Consider the following 19,739-nt stretch of genomic DNA (forward strand, 5'->3'; position numbering starts at 1 on the left):
CCCATTCTGTCCTCAATGCTGGTGTTCTCTGTCTGAGATTACTTCTAAATTATCCAGTTTCCATCTTGTTTGTACATAGTTGATTACATGTTGTCTTCCACTCACCCCCTTCAAGAGTGAGCTTCTTGAGGGCAATAACTGTGTTTGTATTTCTTCCTACATATCATCAGTGCTTAATTCCATGCCTGGCATTGCAAGTGCTTAATAAATGTGTGTTGTAAATAGCAAGAGTAGCAAATATTATGATACTGCAGAAACTTCAAAATGAGATTCCTAATCATACCATTGCTTGGATGAAGGAAAAATCAAGCAAATGAAGACTTTGTTATACAAGTTATACAAATACAAGCAAACTGGACAGTTCCAAACCCCAAGGAATATTTTTATTAGAAAAATTCTAGAGAAGATTAATAGAAATACAGGGAAAAAATAATAATAAATAGAAACAAAGTATGGGAATATTTTCAATAAGCTTCTTTTTCTTAAGGGAAATATTTTAAAAGTTATTATGACAGTCAAAAGTCAAAAAAGATTTCTTTTAATTTAAACTATGTGCTTACATTTAGTATTCTAAAAACTGTCTCTCTTAAATGAAAACTTCTAGATATCTCTTGAATAGAAGATTTAATCAGTATTGAGAAGTCAACTTTCTTATCTGGAGTTCTTACTTGCATTCTTATCAAAGACCTAATCTTTTCTTATTGTAGAAGACTCAATAAAGTTTGGGAAGGAATCTGATTCCTGGAATTCAAGATGGGATGGTGAACAAAGTAAGAATGGGAACCTCTTTTGTTTAATCCAATTAAGACATTCCTCTCTGCTTGAATTGAAAAGGGAATCCTTCAGGGATTAGTTGAAGGAGTAATTGGTTTTTTGGAAGGTATAGCAATACTAACACGTATAGTTATTTGTGAAATTTTTGTCTTTCGGATGGTTACTATTAAATGAAAGAAGACATTGTTTAAATGAGAAAGAATTCCAATTAGCAGAGGAAATTTTGCTGATTAAAATGTCCCTCAAAGCAATAATGTTTGTATGATAAACTTTCTGAAAGACATTTGCTAAAAATACACAATACAAAATTTTCCTTCCACAATAACAATAGTAAAAGACTTCAAAGAGTCTCTATAAGAATTCAATAAATAAAATAAAAAGTAAAACATCAAAGAAATCACTTAATAAATTAAAATAGCTACATAGTGAGAAAATTAAACAAAATGCACATCCTTTTCAAGTTTGCACAAAAATAGAATACTTTCTTATAGAAAAACTGTATATAAATTCAAGAAGGCAGAAATTACACGTATTGTATTTTCAGACCATAGGATAATTAAGCAATAAAAATATAAAATTAAAAGGAATCCAAACAGAAATCGACTACATAATTGGGATGAAGTATCATGGCAATGGAAGATAAAATAAATCTGGAATCAGAAGACCTAGGTTCAGATTCCAGCTCTATCAGTGACTTGGGTGATTTGGAGTAAGGTGTATCATTTCTCAGGGCTATCTCCTCATCTACAAAAATGAGATGATTGCATTAGATAAGTTCAAAGATTTTTTCCATTTCTAAAACTATGATAGAACTTTTGATTAGGTTACAGAAGAAAGCAGAAGAAACTGATATTTTAAAAACAAGGATCACAACTGTACTGTAATGTCCATTGGCCTTCACCATGCAGTCCAGCTAGGGAAATTTAATAGTATACATTTGCTACCAAAAAAAAAGCTGAACAACTGTGTTTTTCTCTTGAGTTTTTATATATTTCCAAGTCCCCCCATACCATATCTTGCATCCCTCCCAGGATTCATGCAGCCCACTTTGAAGACCACTGGTCTAACTTCAAAAGGTTAACAGAAGGCTACTAAGATCATAGAAAATAGAGCATGAGAGATGTGAAAAGACGGCAGAAAGATTATACAAATTATTCAGGTTGAGAGTTAAACCAGTTTCCTGGTGATCAGCAGAGATGTAAAACAGATTCACTGGGAGGGCTAGACTCAAACTAAGCTCCCACAAGTTGTCTAGCTTTGAGATATGCAAAAGGAAAAAACTAGAAACAGCCAACTAAAAGTCTGATGGAATATCCAGAATGGGAAAAGCACAAGGATAGCAATATCAACATTTTTCGGTTGTTGTTTTTAATATAGACCCGTGAAACTTATAAATTCTTAAACAATTATTATGCTAGAATTATTATGCTAGAGATGATCTGACTAATTTCAGAAAAAAGAATCTATTGATTTAAATAAAATTGTGTCTCAAAAAAATTAACATTTGAATTCTGCAGGAATAAAATTAAACAGGCTGAAGAATAAACTTTCTTTGCTTGATATGCTGAAACTTCTAAAGAATACCATATCTCAAGTTAGGCATCTTAATGACTACAGTAAACAAAAACTCAATTTCAAACTCTAAAACAAATATACCTTCCTAATCAATCCATTTTTCCTATTTTTTCTCTCAGTCCTCAGTTAGCTACAACTAATATGGGGAAAATGGGAAAGGAAAATGGAACTTTTTTATTCCCTGGTCACTAATTTGGTTGAACTGTAAAGTTTTGAAATAATGATACAGCACAAATTCCCACTATCCTTATATTTCTTCCCTCTCTTCTTCCCTTTATCCCTCTAGGACTACCAGTTTCCTTTATACTAGTATTTTTCTCCAGGCCTTTTCCCTGGTTGTGGATCAATCTAGGAGTGACCATTTGTAAATGGCTTGACAACTATGGTTTCTAGGAAAGGATGGGGATTTGATCGCCATTTAAATCCCTTGAACTTTACAATGTCGTTAAAGAATACAGAAGAATCTTAGTTTAGAGAAAAATTAGCTAATATAGGATAGCATTAACTCTATCTGGGCAGATATTAAAGAGGCTTCAGTTGCTATGCTAGCTAATGAATTCAGATAATGGAAGAGACATAGTGACCCAATGTTGATCCTGAACAACATCAGAACCTTGTTCTAACTTGCCAGGAATTGCTCAGTATAATTCTGACAGTCTGTAACATGAAAACAGAATACCAGCTTAATAATTACAAGCAAGATAAGGATGACTGATTAGCAGACTGCTTCATTGTCTGAAAGGAGTTTTCAAAAGGCATTCCTGTGTTGATGATCCAATCAAAAGTACCAAGGCAGCAGAAGCAGGTGTATATACCCAAGATCACTTCTCAAGATTTTAGGAAGAATTGCATACCATTGGCATTGGGGTGGTAGACCAAAGATCTTCAAGAATGAGTAGTATTATTTATTGAAAAAAGGGAGCAAGGTGGGCTGGGGAAAGGGAGGGAGTAGGGAAGAAGGGAAAAGATTGTCTGAAGTCAAATCCCTGCCCTTCAGTTACAAAGACTCCAGTCCAATAAAGTCAGAGATCACAGAATGAAAAGAAAAAAGTTATCATGGCAATATGTTAATAATGCTTGTACATGTACAACCTATATCAGATTTCTTGCTGTCTTATGAGGGAGGAGATTAGGGAGGGAAGGAGAAAAAAATGGAACTCAAAATCTTACAAAAATGAATACTTAAAACTGTTTTTACATGTAATTGGAAAAATAAAATTAAAAATAGGAAGTCCTGGGTTCAAACTCTATCTCATAAATTTATTAGCTTTGTGACCCTGAGCAAATCAATTAATTTCTCTATTCCTCCTCTGTGAGGAAGAAGGATATAATGATCGACCAATAAAACTAGGATATTATGATTGCTTTGTCCCTTAAAATACACTTTGTCTTTCATTTCAGTCAACTTGATCACTGGAAAAATGAATCCCCTAACAATCCAAAAACAACCTGGGCTTCAACCACATCCTCAAAACTTTTACCTCTGGAATAATCTGAGGATAACTACTCTATCATCCCCTATTCTTGCCATTTGATGAAGATGGCCTATATGGAATACTTAGTAAATGACTCTAAAAGATCCTGTCTGGTAGATAACAGAACTAGCAGCTCCCTGTTCAGTACCCAAAATTTCCCTAACCTTCAGCCTTCAGACAATACAGTCAATGCCATAGGCTTAGCAAGCAGTTACTTAATTAATAAACTTCATTCTGTTACTATTAGATCTATTTCCAACTAGCATACCTTTTGATTCAATCCTTTTCAAAACCTTTTGTTTGGAATACACTACATTACAAGCTGAAATGTATAGTCTCTTTTTTTTTCCCCTAAAGTTTTAATTTTTTTCCAATTAAATGTAAAAACTATTTTAACCTTTTTTTATATATAATTTTAAGTTCCAAATTCCCTTCCACTCTTCCTCCCTTCCCCAATCATTAAAAAAGAAAGCAATTTGATAAAGATTATACAGTCATACAAGATACATTTCCAAATTAGTCAAGTTGTAAATAAATATACAAACAAAAAAATGAAAAAGAAAGTTTTTAAAAAGCTTACTTCCACACATTTACTTAGACATTCAGTTCCATCATTTCTTTCTTTGGAGATGGACGGCATTTTTTCATCTTAAGTCTGGATTGTCTTGAATCGTTGTATTGATGAGAATAGCTAAGTCATTCACAATTGATCTTAGTAAAATACTGCTGTTCTCATTTCACTTTGCATCAATTCATGTAAATCTTCCCAGATTTTTCTGAAAGCCTGTTCATCATTTCTTATAGCACAATAGTATTCCATCACAATAATATGCCACAACTTATTTGGCCATTACCCAATTGATGGGCATCCTCTCAATTTCCAAAAGAGATACTGTAAATATTTTTGAACATATATAGGGCCTTTTTGTTTTCCTTTTTTAATCTCTTTGGGATATAGACCTAGTAGTGGTATTGCTAGGTCAAAGGGAAGGCACAGTTTTATAGTCCTTTGAGCATGGTTCCAAATTAATGCACAGTCTCTTGTATTCCTTCCAGGCAGTTTTTCTTCATTGTCCAGCAGAAAATTAATGTATTATTTTGGCAACTCTGTGGAAATGGCTATCACCCTCTTAATTAGCTTCTGAACAACTGCTGGAGTTGATTCTTAAATAAAAGGCACCCAATTTATAGTCTTAGTAGAAAAATAAAGACAAACACATGTTAATGGAAAAACCAGTTCAGTTTCATTGGAATTCTAAAAAGCCTTTACCCCCCAAGTCCTTCTCTAGTCTCTATAGTCAAAGAGGGAGAATGGCATCAGGCCAGTTATTTCTGACCTTCTAAAACAAGATTTTACAATTTCAATGACTAGTCTTTATAAAACTACTATATTACTTATTGCAAAACCTGGCAAGGAACCAATTTATTCAAGTTCTAAGGGTAATAAATTCTATTTCCTCCTACTTCTTAATTGTGCCAAACCTGCTCTTATCTGATTTACAAATTTGTTTTCATTTTAAGATTGTTCATTTCTTCAACTTCCCTGACCATCCTTTCCAACACTGACTGAACTTTCATACTTAGCAACTCCTCCAGCTCACTAGTCACATAGTAGGGAAGTTAGAAAACTCCTTGCTCCCCATAGTCATTTTAAGTTTTTCCTATTACTACCATTACTTGGCAACCATTACTTCTCTTGTTCATTTAACCCATATTTATCATTAAATCAATATTCTGGTCGTTTTAATCTACTGAACTTCAGGACATTTTTTTTCTTCTTCAATGAGTTCAGTGGCTGGTTCACAGTCTTTCCTCCCCAATACCTGAACTCATACTAGGGAACTTCGGTATACTATCCAATGCTATCCAATGTACATATTGGATAATCCTCCAAACAAGCTCCTGGTTCCTCAATTTATTCACTTCCCATAACCTTATTCTATTCTATCTTAGCTATATATATATATATATATATATATATATATATATATATATATATATATATATACATATATAATATATCATCATATGATCATATATCCTTGATTTTATATCACCTAAAATGTTCCACTTCCATGTACATGAGCTCTGAAATTGCTTTATTTAATCATTATCTCCTGCTTTTTAACCCTTAACTCTGTTTTTCATTCTCATCATGACCTCTAATGCCTTTACTTCTTAATTCTTTCATAAGCCATCACCTACACACTGACTACATTATCATTTCCCTTCCCTTACTTGACTCCTTAGTGAACCAATATAAACTCTACACTTTTATCTTCCTTTCTCCCCAATTCTATATTTGGTCTTACCCTGTCAAGTCTCAGCCTTGGATTACTCCCACCATCCACTGCTTTCCCTCATGTGCAGTTGAACAAAACTAGAGAAAATCACAAAATTTTTCTGACTGGATCCACTACATGTTTGTTACATAATTCAAATTGGGTCCTACTAAAGCAAGACAATACTTTTTTACACTTCCCTAATTAACTCAGTATCTCACTCACCACTACAAGTTTTCCAAACCTTTTCATCCATCCTCAAACTTTCTGTAGCTGTTCTTCCTTTTCCTCAGCTGAGAGCTTTGCCACATATACAGTGGAAAATAACTGAGGCTAGTTTAATAAAAAGTCCCTCTTCTCCCCTCTTTATTTCACATTATTCAGATGCCTTCTAACATTACCTCTTCCTTCACCCCTCTTTCATAATGAAGAGGTGACTCTTTTTCTAGGGCTGACCCTTCTACATGTATAGGTGATACCTTTCCATCTCATTTTTTCCAGTAGGTTGCCTCCTAAGTCATCTCTCCTTTCTCACTAACTTTTACTCTCTCCCTATCTACTGGCTACTTTCCTATCACCTACAAAAAATATTTTTGCCTACTCTCATCTCAAAAATCCTTCACTTGATCTATCCATCCCACTAGTTCTCATTCCTTGAGTTACTTTATCTCCTTTTTGTGGTTAAACTCCTTAAGAAAGTCATATAAAATTGATGCCTTCCTCTCATTCTCTTAAATCCCTAAAGGATGACTTCTGACTTCATTATTCACCTGAAATTCCCCACTCAAAGTTACCAATAATCTCTTTATTACCTAATCTAATGATCTTTTCTCAATATTATTTTTCCTGATCTCTCTGCAGTCTGTGACACTGTCAATCATCCCCATATCATTGATACTTTCTTCCCTCTAGGTTTTGACAGTGCTGTTCTCCTCCTACATGTCCAACCAGCCCCTCTTAGTCTCTTTTTGTTCTTTTTGTATCTTTATCCAGATCATGCCTTCCAACTGCAGGTGCTCCTCAAGGCACTATCCTAGGCCAGCTTTTCGTCTATACTCTTTTCCTCAAGGATTCTCATCAATTCCCAGAGATTCAATTATTATTTCAATATAGACAACTCTCAGCTTCACTTGTCCAACTCCTCTCCCAACCTCCAGTCGTTTTTTTCCAACTAGTTCTCAGTCATCTGGAATTGGACATCTTAAATTCAGTATATTCAAAACTGAATTAATTATCTTTCCCTACAAACTGCCTAATGTCTTTATTACTGTTAACAATACCACCATTTTCCCATATTCATAACCTAAGTGCCATTCTTGAATTCTCACTGTCATTTATTACCCATATTCCTACTCCATGACAACCTTTCACATCCTCTTCTGAAGTCCATGATTTCTTGAATGACTAGCTGCAGACTGTACATGATAGTTTCATTCATTAATATTGATCTAGTAGTTTAAACAGTTATTCAGAAGTTCCTCTTATCTTATGACCAGAGAGTTATGCTTAGAAATTCTGGAATTGAGAGTATCACCATTCAAAATGAACCAGCTACTCCTATAGTTTTACTAAAGAAAACTGGACTCCAATTTAAAGGATCCTACTCAGGTCCTATAACTAGGTATGTATGTGGGAGTAAGTAATACACTGTGATAAAATGGCAATCAAGTCCTGATGAAAGCTTCACCAATACATTCCTTTGTTGCTGGAATATCAGATAATTTGTATGGAATGAGATCTCAATGCACTTTCTGGTATTTGTGACCACCCCAAATGAAGTGTGTAGAAAATTAGAGATGAGGACCTTCTGCAGGCTTATGATGAGTAAGGTTTGCTGTGCTGAACAAGGAATAGAAAATACAGTGTCTTGGCAAAATGATAGTTGGATGGGAGAAATCAGTACTAGAACTCAAGGAGAATTAGACTACCTTCTGGTTTGCCTGTTGATAGATTAAAGATTCTTTTTAATCATAACATCCTGATCCCAAATAATTACTAATTTCAATAACCTGCTTATTGTTACATCTATTGTTCAGGTTATTAAAGGAAATGGAGATTTAAAGTCTTGTTTTATAGAACATGTTTGATTTGAAACAGTGGATCTTTCTCTGAACTCATTGAACAGTTCTTATTTGTACCTTCACTGAAATTGGCCACCAAGTATTCAAGGCAATGCATCAACCCTATGATAGCACTTAGCATACAGTTACAGTGTCATAAATAGTTTTCCTCTTTGACATCACAAATTCAAAATGTGCAAAAAAGATCTATCTTTCCTCTCAAATTTTAATTCCTAAACATCCTCTTTCAAACTTCCTAATTCTATCAGAAGTACCACCATTCTTCCCACATTGATAATGTTGGCATTGTACTCAATTCCTCACTCTTTTTCCCCACTTAATCAATCAGTTGACTAATCTTGCTCTTTCTGCTTTCACTACACCTCTCATATCCTCCCACCTCTCCTTATTTACATAGCTATTAGATTATGGAAATAACAGATCTTCCTGCCTCAAGTTCCCCAAATTCAGTCTTTCTTAAACATTGTTATTTTAAAAAGTGCTTTTAAGGGTAGATCTGACCATATGACTCCTTGGCTCAATCCAACTCCTTTAGAATCAGTTAGAAACTTCTCTTTTAAAGTGCTTTTAAAGCCCTTCACAACCTAGTTCTGATCCTTCTTTCCAGCTTCATTGGACATGACTCCAACATTCAGCTATCCTGCTAAACTAGCTTTTCACTAGTCACATGATTCTTCATCACCCACTTCTGTGTCTTTGCCCATACCTATTAGATGCATTCATTCCCCACCCTCATAGGATTTCTCTCTTCCTTTAAGATACAAATCAAGTAACATCTTTTACATCAAGCATTTCTGAATACCCACAAAGGCTAGTACCTGTCTCTCAAAATACCTTCTACTACTCTATTTGTTTATCCTGGAGGGTAAATGAAGTATCCCTGTTGCTTCATCCTTTAGAATGCAAGGTCCTAGCAAATGAGTATTTTTATTCATTGTATTTTCCTCAAAATGGACATAGTAGGTGCTTAATAAATTGTTCACTTTTTGGTTGTTGAGCTAGCTACATCCTTTGTATTAAAGAACAATGAAAAAAATCTTCAGATTATATTGAACCAACTAGAGCAATGTATCTTGCTGACCATTGCATGCAGCCTAAAGTACGAAAACAACAGGTACAAAATGAAAACAAGGAACTGTCATCTTTTATGCAATCTTTCAACTTAGAAGAGACTAGGAACCTGCTCTGAGAAACTCATGATGACTCATCATGAAAATGCCTTCGAGTATGAGAGAGAATTCTGTAACCATCAGCTGACCATGTGAATGGGAGACTTTAATTTGCTGCAATTGCAGAACCAAGACAGAAGACAGTGTAAAGGGATGAAACTCTGAGTAGGTGCACTGGAATCAGACAACGGAGCACTTAAGGCTAATTATCTATTGGACAATACTCTGTTAGCATATGCTTGGAAAATGGCCCTTCTCACTATTCTGTGCTGGCTCAATCTTTTGGTATATATAGATAATTGTAGGAGGGATTGGGGGGGGGGGTGGAGTAAGACAAGCCAAAGTCACTTTGGAAGAGAACAACGAAAAGGGAGGGTGATTGGTGGAGAGCCTGTGGCAGTTTGTCTGTCCTCTTCACTTCTCCCCCTAAAGACCAAAGACTTGCTTATCCTGACTCTGGCTGATTCTGGGGCCTTCAGGGGGCTAACCCAGATTTCACAGGACAGCATTAAAAGGCCTTACCTGGATTCAGTCTTTTTTTTTTTTTTTGACTGCTCTCTCTTGATGGGACCTCGATCTTGCTTTATCTCACTGGTAGCATCTAGTGAGAGACAATGCAATAAGAGAGAGGCCTTAAGGCCTTAGACCCTCTCTCCTCCAAGGATGACATATAACCTTATGAAAATAGATCTAGTTCTTTGGCATATCTCAGTATTTATTTTTTCATTTTAAGAAGAGATTAATCTGGAGGTCCAATCTGCCTAATCAAGGTACCCAAAAAACCCTTTTGGAGGGATATAGATACCCTCATTCTGGTAGAGTAAGCCCAAGGGCACTTATTTTACCAGAATTAATGATCATAGGAAAAACATGGAAGAAAAAGGGGGAGGAGGGATATGGAAGCTTATTGTTTTAGAGCCTCCATTGTGTTTTTTTAAAGAGTTAATATTACAACAATGTTCTTGTTCTTAGTTTATTATGTATCAAATCAAAAGATAATAATTTATTGATTATCTCTAAATTATCTTATATATTTTTTGTTCTATATAGATACTTGCATGACTGTAAGTTCCTTGAGAACAAGAGACTTTTTGGCCTATCTTTGTATCCCCAAAACTTAACAAGGTGTCTGGCACATAATAGGTACTGAAAAAATGATTGTTGACTCACTGAAAAGAGAGAAAATTTTCCAAGAAGACATCTTCCCCAAGACTATGTTCACATTACTATTTTTAATTTGATAAATAATTCTGAATCCCTATCTGAAAACTGCATGCTTTTATTTTTCATTTCTGGGAAACTTGTTTATCTTTTTACTTCCACAATTACTATGAAAGGTGGATTGGCTATGGCTTGATTGTGGGCAGTTAGGTGGCAAAGAGTCAAGACATGGCAAGAATACTCATCTTCCTGTATTCAAATCTGGCCTCAGACACTTACTAGCTGTGTAATACTGGGCAAGTCACTTAACCCTGTTTGCCTCAGTTTCCTCATCTGTAAAATGAACTGGAGAAAGAAATGGCAAATTGCTCCAGTATTTCTACCAAAGAGGATCACAAAGAGTCAGAAACAACTGAACAATAACAATTGCTCCATCAAAGCATTTTTCTAATTAGCAAGAGGAACTCTTTTCATTAGAATTTCTGTCTAACTAATGCATTGTTAGTGGAGTTGTGAAATGATACAACTATTCTGGAGAGCAATTTGGAACTATGCCCAAAGGGCTATAAAACTGTGCATACCTTTTGACCCAGCAGTTTCATTACTGGGTTTATATCTCAAGAAATCATAAAGGGGGGAAAAGGACAAACATGTGCAAAAATGTTTATAGCAGTTATTTTTATGGTAGCAAAGAATTGTACATATGCATATTGTATTTGCTGTCTAGGGGAGGGATTGGGAGAAGGGAAGGAGAAAATTTTGGAACACAGGGTTTTGCGAGGGTAAATATTGAAAACTATCTTTTTATGTATTTTGAAAATAAAAAGCTATTGTTTAAAAAATAAAGAAAATAGATCCAGGAGAAATAATGTAAGAATTATTGGATTAGATGAAAACCAAGATTAAAAAAAAAAATCTGGACAATCTTTTTCAATAAATTATCAAAGAAAACTGTCATGATATACTAGAACCAAATGACAAAATTGAAATTTTAAAAATCCACTAATCACCATCTGAAAGAGATACCAAACCAAAAACTTCCAAGAACATTACAGCCAAATTCCAAAGTTCATAGATCAAGGATCAAGCAGCCAAAAATCATGGAGCTAGAGTCAGAATTACACAGGATTTGGCAGCTTCCATATTAAAGAATTGAAGAATTTAGAATGAAAGAAAATATAAAGAGCATTACAAAATGTGAAATAGATAATTTTGATTATATAAAATTAAAAAGGTTTTGAACAAACATAACTAGTACAACCAAAATTACAAGGAAAACAGAAAATGGGAATGAAGGCAAAATTTTGCAACAGTTATTTTTAATAAAGGCTTCAGTTCTCTAATATGAAAAAAAAGAGTCAATTTTATAAAAATACAAGTCATTCTTCACTTGATAAATGGTCAAAAGATACAATCAGGCAATTTTCAGACAAAGAAATCAAAGCTATCTATGCACATATGAAAAAAAGCTCTAAATCATTATGGACTAGAGAAACACAAATTAAAACAATCCTCAGGTACCATTTCACACCTATCAGATTGGCTAATATGACAGAAAAGGAAAATGATGGATGTTGGAGAGCATGTGGGAAAATTGGGATACTAATGCATTGTTGATGGATTTGTAAACTGCTTTGAGATCTATTTATCCAGCCTTAATCTCTCCCTAAACCTCCTGTCTCTCTTCTCCTTACTATCCATTGGACATATCAAACATATCAAATACAGTGTGTCTAAAAAGCACACAATTCTCCCAGTCATTCAGGCTTATAATCTAGGTTATCATCTTTAGATGTTGTTTCTCTCATTCCCCCATAACCAATCTGTAGTCATATACTGTTGTTTCTACCTTCATAACATTTCTTGAATACTCTTCCTCTTAATTCAAATGGAAAGGTCCCAAGGTTCTTAGGGTGCAGCAGTAAAATAGATAATAATCCATCTTTTTTAATATCATTTCAACTGATAAAATCTCATGCATTTTTAATGTTGAACATTTTGACAGTGCCAAGAACTATAGTGGTAAGATCTTTTTATTCTCATATCTAGATTTTTGTTATTGCAATATTGTCTTTTCAAAAGTTTTATTTATTTTATTCTTAATTTATGAAAAAGACAAGCATCTCTATAGAATTTTTTTAAAAAGTGCTGTGGGAAACAAGCAGAACCAGGAATATATTGCACATAATAACAGCAAAAATGTGCAATGATCAACTATGAAAGATTTGGTTCTTCTCAGTGGTTCAGTGATCTAAAGCAATTTCAATACACTTTAGACAAAAAGTACCATCTGCACCCAGAAAAAAGAATTAAGGAGACTAAATACAAATCAACACATGCTATATTCACTTCTTTTTTCTGTTTTGTTTTGTTTTTTATTTCTCCCATGGTTTTTCCCTTTTACTCTGATTTTTCTCTCTCAATATGATTCATAAACCAAAATGAGTTAAAAATAAATGAATGAATTTTTAAAAGAATTTTTTAAAAAGATAATTGTATATGAAATGGCAAGTCCATTATATACAACTTGTTATTCCTCTTAAATTTTTGTAAAATTAATATAAATTTTTCCTTTTCCCCCTCCCCCTTCCACACTCTAGAGATGGCTACCATTAGACACAAATGTTTGTATATGTAAAATTATTCTATGCATATTTCTATTTATCAGTTCTTTCTCTGAATGCAGATAGTGTCTTTCTTCATATATTCTCTGTAGTTAATTTGGGTATTTATAATAGTGAAAATGACTCATTCACTTAAAACAATGCTGTTATTACTGTATGCAATGTTCTCTAGATTCCGTTCATTTTTCTCTTATTTCATGCAAATCTATGTATGTTCTAAGATCATCGAGCTCATCATTTCACACTAGCATTCCATTATGATCATATATCTACAACTCGTTCAGCCATTCCCCAGTGTCTTTCTGCCTCTCCCCCTTCCAATTCATCTTCCCCTCAGATGTCAAAGTGATCTTCCTAAAACACAGGTCTAACCATATCACTTCCTTAGTTGATAAACAATGGGTCTCCAATACCTCCAACATCAAATATAAAACCCTCTATTTGGCTTTGAAAGCCCTTCATAAACTGGCCCCTTCCTACGTTTCCAGTCTTCTTATTATTTCCCTCTACATACTCTGCAATCCAGTGACATGACCACCATGCACATTCCTCAAACCATTATTCTCACTGAATGTTTTTTGTACCTGAAATGTTCTCCCTCTTCATCTCAATATCCTGAATTCCCTTGGCTTCCTTCAAGTCCTAGTTAAAATCCCACCTTTTCTTTTGCTCATACCCCTTAATGACTTCCCTCTGCTAATTATCTCCAGTTTATCCCTTATATAGTTTATTTGTACACAGTTATTTTCATGTGGTTTCCCCCATTAGATTGTGAGCTCCTTGAGAGCACAGACTCTTTTTTACTTTTCTTTGTATCTCCAGACCTTATCACAGTTACTGGAACATATTAGGTATTTAATAAATGTTAGTTGATTTAATGAATGACTAATGCACTATTGATAGAACTTTGATGTGGGGAAATGAGCCCAACAAATCACTCAATTATGCTTTAATCCACCTATTGAGTGAATGAAAAAGTATTTACTGAGAACTTATTATATGCAAAGAATCATGCAAAGCATTGGGATACAAATAGAAGAGTAAGACACACTCTCAAAGAATTCACATTCTAATGGGGAAAACAAACTATAAATTTCACATGGAAAGGTCCCAAGGACCTTAGGATGTAGCAGTAAAACAGATGATAATGCATCTTCTTTAATGTCATTTCAACTGATAAAATCCCATAATTTCTAATGTTGAATCCTTTGACACTGCCAAGGATTATGGTGGTGAGAACTTTCTTTTCTCATCCTTCAGTAGCTACTATAACAGTATTTGGGAATGATGGTAATGGGGCATTGGCAGAAAGTAGGGTGGGCTGATGGGATCGGGGCTCATTGCTAATCTCCAGGTTCTTGATCTCAGAAATTCTAACATATTTCCATCAGGATCTGAGGAGAAATAGTGATTTGCCTGGTGTTATGATGTGATTTGCCTAGCACATTTCTCCTCATCTCCCTCACTCAGGAACCTTGTTGCGCTAGACTGGCTTGCCTGACCCATAAGTTATGGTTGATTGACAGCTGGTATACCCCAGTGAAAGCAAAGAAAAAGAAAAGGACACATGTTTATAGATGATGTTTTCATAATAGCACTGAATTGGAAACTAAGGGAGTGCCTATATATCAAGGAATGGCTAAATAAATTATGGCATATGAACATAATGGAATATTGTATTGCAATGATGAAGATGAGTATAGCCAGGATTTATAAAGCCCTTTAAGTTTGTAAACTGTTTTATGAGCACTTTATTAATCTCACAATATTATCCTCACAACAATCCTGGGAGGTAGGTGCTATTAGCATCTTTATTTTACAGATGAAGAAATTGAAATAGATAGAAGTTAAATGATTTATCCATGGTCACACAGCCAGTAAGTGTCTGAGGCCAGATTTGAACTCTAGGTTTTTCTGAATCTAGGTCTAGAACCCTATTTACTGCAACACTACTGAACTTTATAGAGTGTATGGTTCCCAAGAAACATAGGAAGACTTGTATGAACTGAAGTAAATGAAACCATGAGAAAAAAAATATAAGTAACAACATTCTAAATAAAAAGAACTTTTAAGGACTTGTGAATTCTAATCAATGGCTAACCTTAATTCCAGAGAACTAATGGAAGTATTACTAGCTACCTCCTAAAAAAGAGATAATATATTCAAAATGAGAAATAAGATACATTTTCAGACAAGGTCAATATGAAATTTGATTTGATTGTGACTTTATTTTAATTTATATGAATTTCAAATTTATTTGAAATTGATTGTGCATAATTGTTACAAAGGCTTTGTTTTTCTTTTTCTTTTTTTAATGGGGGGGATTGGAGGTAGGAGGATTAGGAGTGATAAGAATATGTTAGCCAAAGAAAAAGAAAAGGGAAAGAAATATAGGAAAAGAAAGGGAAAGAAATCTAGGAAAGGAAGGGGGAGGTAAAGAGTCTTAGGATTTTTTTTTTTTAAGAAAACAAAAGAAAAGCCAGAAAGAAATGCAGACAAGCAAGACGGCATTGAAACCTTCAAAATGAACTTACTTTAAAAGGAATTTGTGTACATAATAAAAGAGCTTTACATTGTATACAATTTTCTTTTTCTGTTCTGCTAGGATCAAGGAAATGCCCATTTTATTGGGTATTATTAAGTACCAAATAAATTTTTTAAACAAGAAAAGAATAAGTGCTCCTTTTCACAAAGCCCAAAATGCAAATTTAGTCAACTTCCAAGGTTTAACCTTCCACTTTCAAATAGGCAAAAATAATTAAAAGAAACAAAATTTGGAAGAACAGATACCTTCATCGATGGCTGTTGGGAATTGCAGGTCTATTAGGGTTAGGGTTAGGGTTTTCTGGCAGTACACCATAGGACTTAAAAAAAAAAATCATATCCTTTAATCCAATAATGCCTTAAAAATTATTTTTTTAAAAAAGAGTTACATGCCCCACTATTTCAGGGTAGTATTATTGGAGGTAGAAGGGGTGGGTGTATAGAAGGAAAGGACCAAACCTAGATATAGAAAACTTTCTATGAGGAAACTCTAGCTATCAATTTAGTTGATTTACCCTTCAATCTGTAGTCTGAGAGCATTGTTTATATAGAGCCTAGAGACTTGCTCCACATGACATAGGGAGTATTTTTCAGAGTAGACATGATCCACGTTTTTGTAATTCTGAGCCTTGCTCTCTGTATATTCCAATGAACTACCTCTTGGCCATATTATATATGATTAAAAAAAAAAACTGAATATACACTAAATACCCAAGAATAGAGGGATAGGATGGTTAAATTAATTGTAATAGATGGAGATAAAAGAAATAAAATGAAATAATTAAGACCAAGGATGAAAAAAATCTGAAAAAATTTATGAAATAATAGAGGAAAAAAAAAACAGAACCAGGAAAACAAACTACATTAAGAGGGAAAATGAATGAGAAGGAATGAACATAGAATTCTAATAAGGATTTAAACATAGTGACTCAAAAACTATTAGGATACATTGTTAGTTAAAATTAGTTAATTTATGATCAACACCTAACACTCTATACCAAGATATGGTTGAAATGAGGTCATGATTTAGACATATAGGGTAATACTATAAGCAAATTAGGAGAACAAGGGATAGGCTGACTACTTATCAGATCTGTGGAAAAAGAAGGAATTTATGGCCAAAGAAGAACTAGAGAATATTATGAAATACAAAGTGGAAAATTTTGATTATATTAAATTGAAAAATTTTTTGTACAAACAAACCAATAAGCCAAGATTAGAAGGGGTGGAGGAGGAATTTACATCCAAGGATTCTGATAAAAGCCTCATTTCTAAAATATATAGAGAATAGACTCAAAATTTTTAAGAATACAAGCTATTCTCCAATTGATAAATGGTCAAAGGATATGAATGACAATTTTCAGATGGAGAAATTAGTCTATGAAAATTTCTAGTCATATAAAAAAATGTACTAAGTCACTATTGATTTGAGAAATGCAAATTAAGACAGCTCTGAGGTACTACTATATAGATTGGCTAAGATAACAGAAAAAGATAAAATAAATATAAAAAAGAAAAAGATAAAATAAAAATGTTGGAGGGGATGGAAATTGGGACACTAATAAATGGTGGGGGGGAATTGTGAACTTATCCAACTATTTTGGAGAGTAATATGACACTATGCCCAAAGAGCTATCAAATTGTATAAACCCTTTGATCCAGCAGTGTCTCTACTGAGTCTGTATCCAGGAGTCTGAGTCTATCAGGTAGGGAGTGGTTGAATAAGTTATGGTATATGAATGTAATGAAGTATTATTGTTCTATAAGAAAAGAGCAGTAGGATAATTTCAGAAGAACCTGTAGAGACCTACATGAACTGATGCTAACTGAAATGAATAGAACCAGGAAATCATTGTACACAAAACAATTAGATTATGTAATGATTAATGATGAATATGGCTCTTTTCAACAATGAGGTGATTCAGGCCAATTCCAATAGACTTGCAATGTAGACAGCTATCTGCATCCAGAAAGAGGACTATGGGGTCTGAATGTAGATCACAACATTGTATTTTCATCTGTTTTGTTATTGTTTGTTTGCTTTTCTTTTTTCTCATTTTTTTCCTTTTTGATTTGATTTTTCTTATGCAGCATGATAAAACAGAAATGTGTATAGAAGAATTGCTCATGTTTAATCTATATCATATTGCTTGCTGGCTAAGGAAAGGGGCTGGGAGGGAGGAAGAAAAATTTGTTATACAGTATTTTGTAGAGGTGAATGTTGAAAACTATCTTTGCATGTATTTTGAAAATAAAAAGCTGGGTTTGGGGAGGGGGAGGTTGTTTTGTTGTTGTTGTTACTGAGGCAGTTGGGGTTAAGTGACTTGCCCAGGGTCACACAGCTAGGAAGAGTTCAGTGTCTGAGTCCAGATTTGAACTCAGGTCCTCCTGACTTCAGGGCTGGTGCTCTATCCATTGCACCACCTTGCTCCCCAAAAAGCTGTTATTAATGGAAGAAAATTAGTTAATTTAAATGAAAACAATTACAAAGAAAGTTTGATTCTATTGGTATTTATTGTTAAACTTTTAATATTATTTTTTTAAAGTAAACCCCAAAGCCCTTCCAAGTCTGAGACTGTATGGTTGGGGATGGCTCCATTTCTTTCTCCACATTTATTTCCCATATAGTAACCCAAATTTGATTCTATATACTTCTTCTCTGGGCATGCTCACTGTGTGTGTTCCCCACTGCTTGTGCATATATTAATGAAAGGTTTATGAGGGTTGGGAGTCCTATTGTGAAACTTGTAATTATTGTGAAAGTAGACTTAAAGCCTCTCCTTTTAAAATTACCAATAAAGAATTTACAATTACACTACTCTGGAGTCTAAAAGAGGAAAAAAAAAATCCTTTCGGTCTTGATTTAACTATCATTTAGGAAATAAAGTCTTGCTTCACTTTTTCCAAAGAGACTAAGAAAGATTGCTCCCAGAAGTCATGGGTCATGACCAGACTAGAGCAGAGGACCTTGGGTTAAACCACTTGAACATTATGGCAAAAGAGCAGCCAAAGAGAAAAGTCTCTGATTACAGCAGGTAATAGAACTATATCTTGGGTTCACCTTTGACCTGCTGTAAAGCAAATTCTTAAAAGGAATAGTCAAAGAGGATGTTGAATAGTTTTTAGGAAAATTAGTCTCAGAAGTGGTGCTGAATCTATGTGACTATTGTTCATGGCAGAGCAAAAAATTAACTGAGCTTTACCCTGAGGGCTGTATGTTTCATATCTTTATGGAACTGTGTGTATTGTCCTGGAATGCTATAGGTGGCACTACAAAAAGGACTAAAGGACTTGATTTATAACAAGATTTTCAGAGATAGGGGATGGCTCAGTTTCAAATGTTTTTCTCTCTGTGTGTCTGTCTTTGTCTCTGTCTGTTTGTCTCTCTCCCCCTCCTTTCCCTCCTTTCCTTCCATCCCACCTTCTCCTGTCCCTCTCCTCATCTCCTCTATCTCTCCCTCTACTTTTTTTTTTTACAGAATTGTTTTGATTCAAATAATCTAAATTAAATTATTTAGTTCCCAAAAAGTTTGTGCCTAAAATACAGAATATTAGAATTCTCTTCAATATTCTGCTACTATTAATTAATTGTTCCTTCTGGCCAAGTAGAGAAAAATTTAACACAAGTCTGGGTGTGTATGATGTCCCAAAATACCTAAGATAGTCTTTTAGCTGTCCTCTAATGACTCAGTGGTCTCCTCCCTTCTTTCCTCCCACCAACATCCATTATCTCTTTTTTTCCCAGGTCTTTGATTCGGGCCTGGTGATTGTGAATGGGTGAATAGGCTATAAGAAAGATAGAGCACTCAATCAAGAAATCTTCACCCTTATTGCTAAACTGAAGGGATTAGACTAGACTATCTAATTCTGAATCCTCTGAGCATTGTCACCTTATGAAGTGACAGTCGTTAGGAAAAGTAATGCCAAATTCTCACTTTAAAATGAAATAGATCTCAGAATGTCAGAGCTGGAAGGGGATCTTAGAGACCATAGCGTTCCAACCCGTCTTTATGAAGATGGGGGACTCTAATCCCAAAGACTCATCTAAAACCCC

The sequence above is a fragment of the Sminthopsis crassicaudata genome, chromosome 1 (assembly GCF_048593235.1).
Source record: "Sminthopsis crassicaudata isolate SCR6 chromosome 1, ASM4859323v1, whole genome shotgun sequence".
NCBI classification, from domain to species: domain Eukaryota; kingdom Metazoa; phylum Chordata; class Mammalia; order Dasyuromorphia; family Dasyuridae; genus Sminthopsis; species Sminthopsis crassicaudata.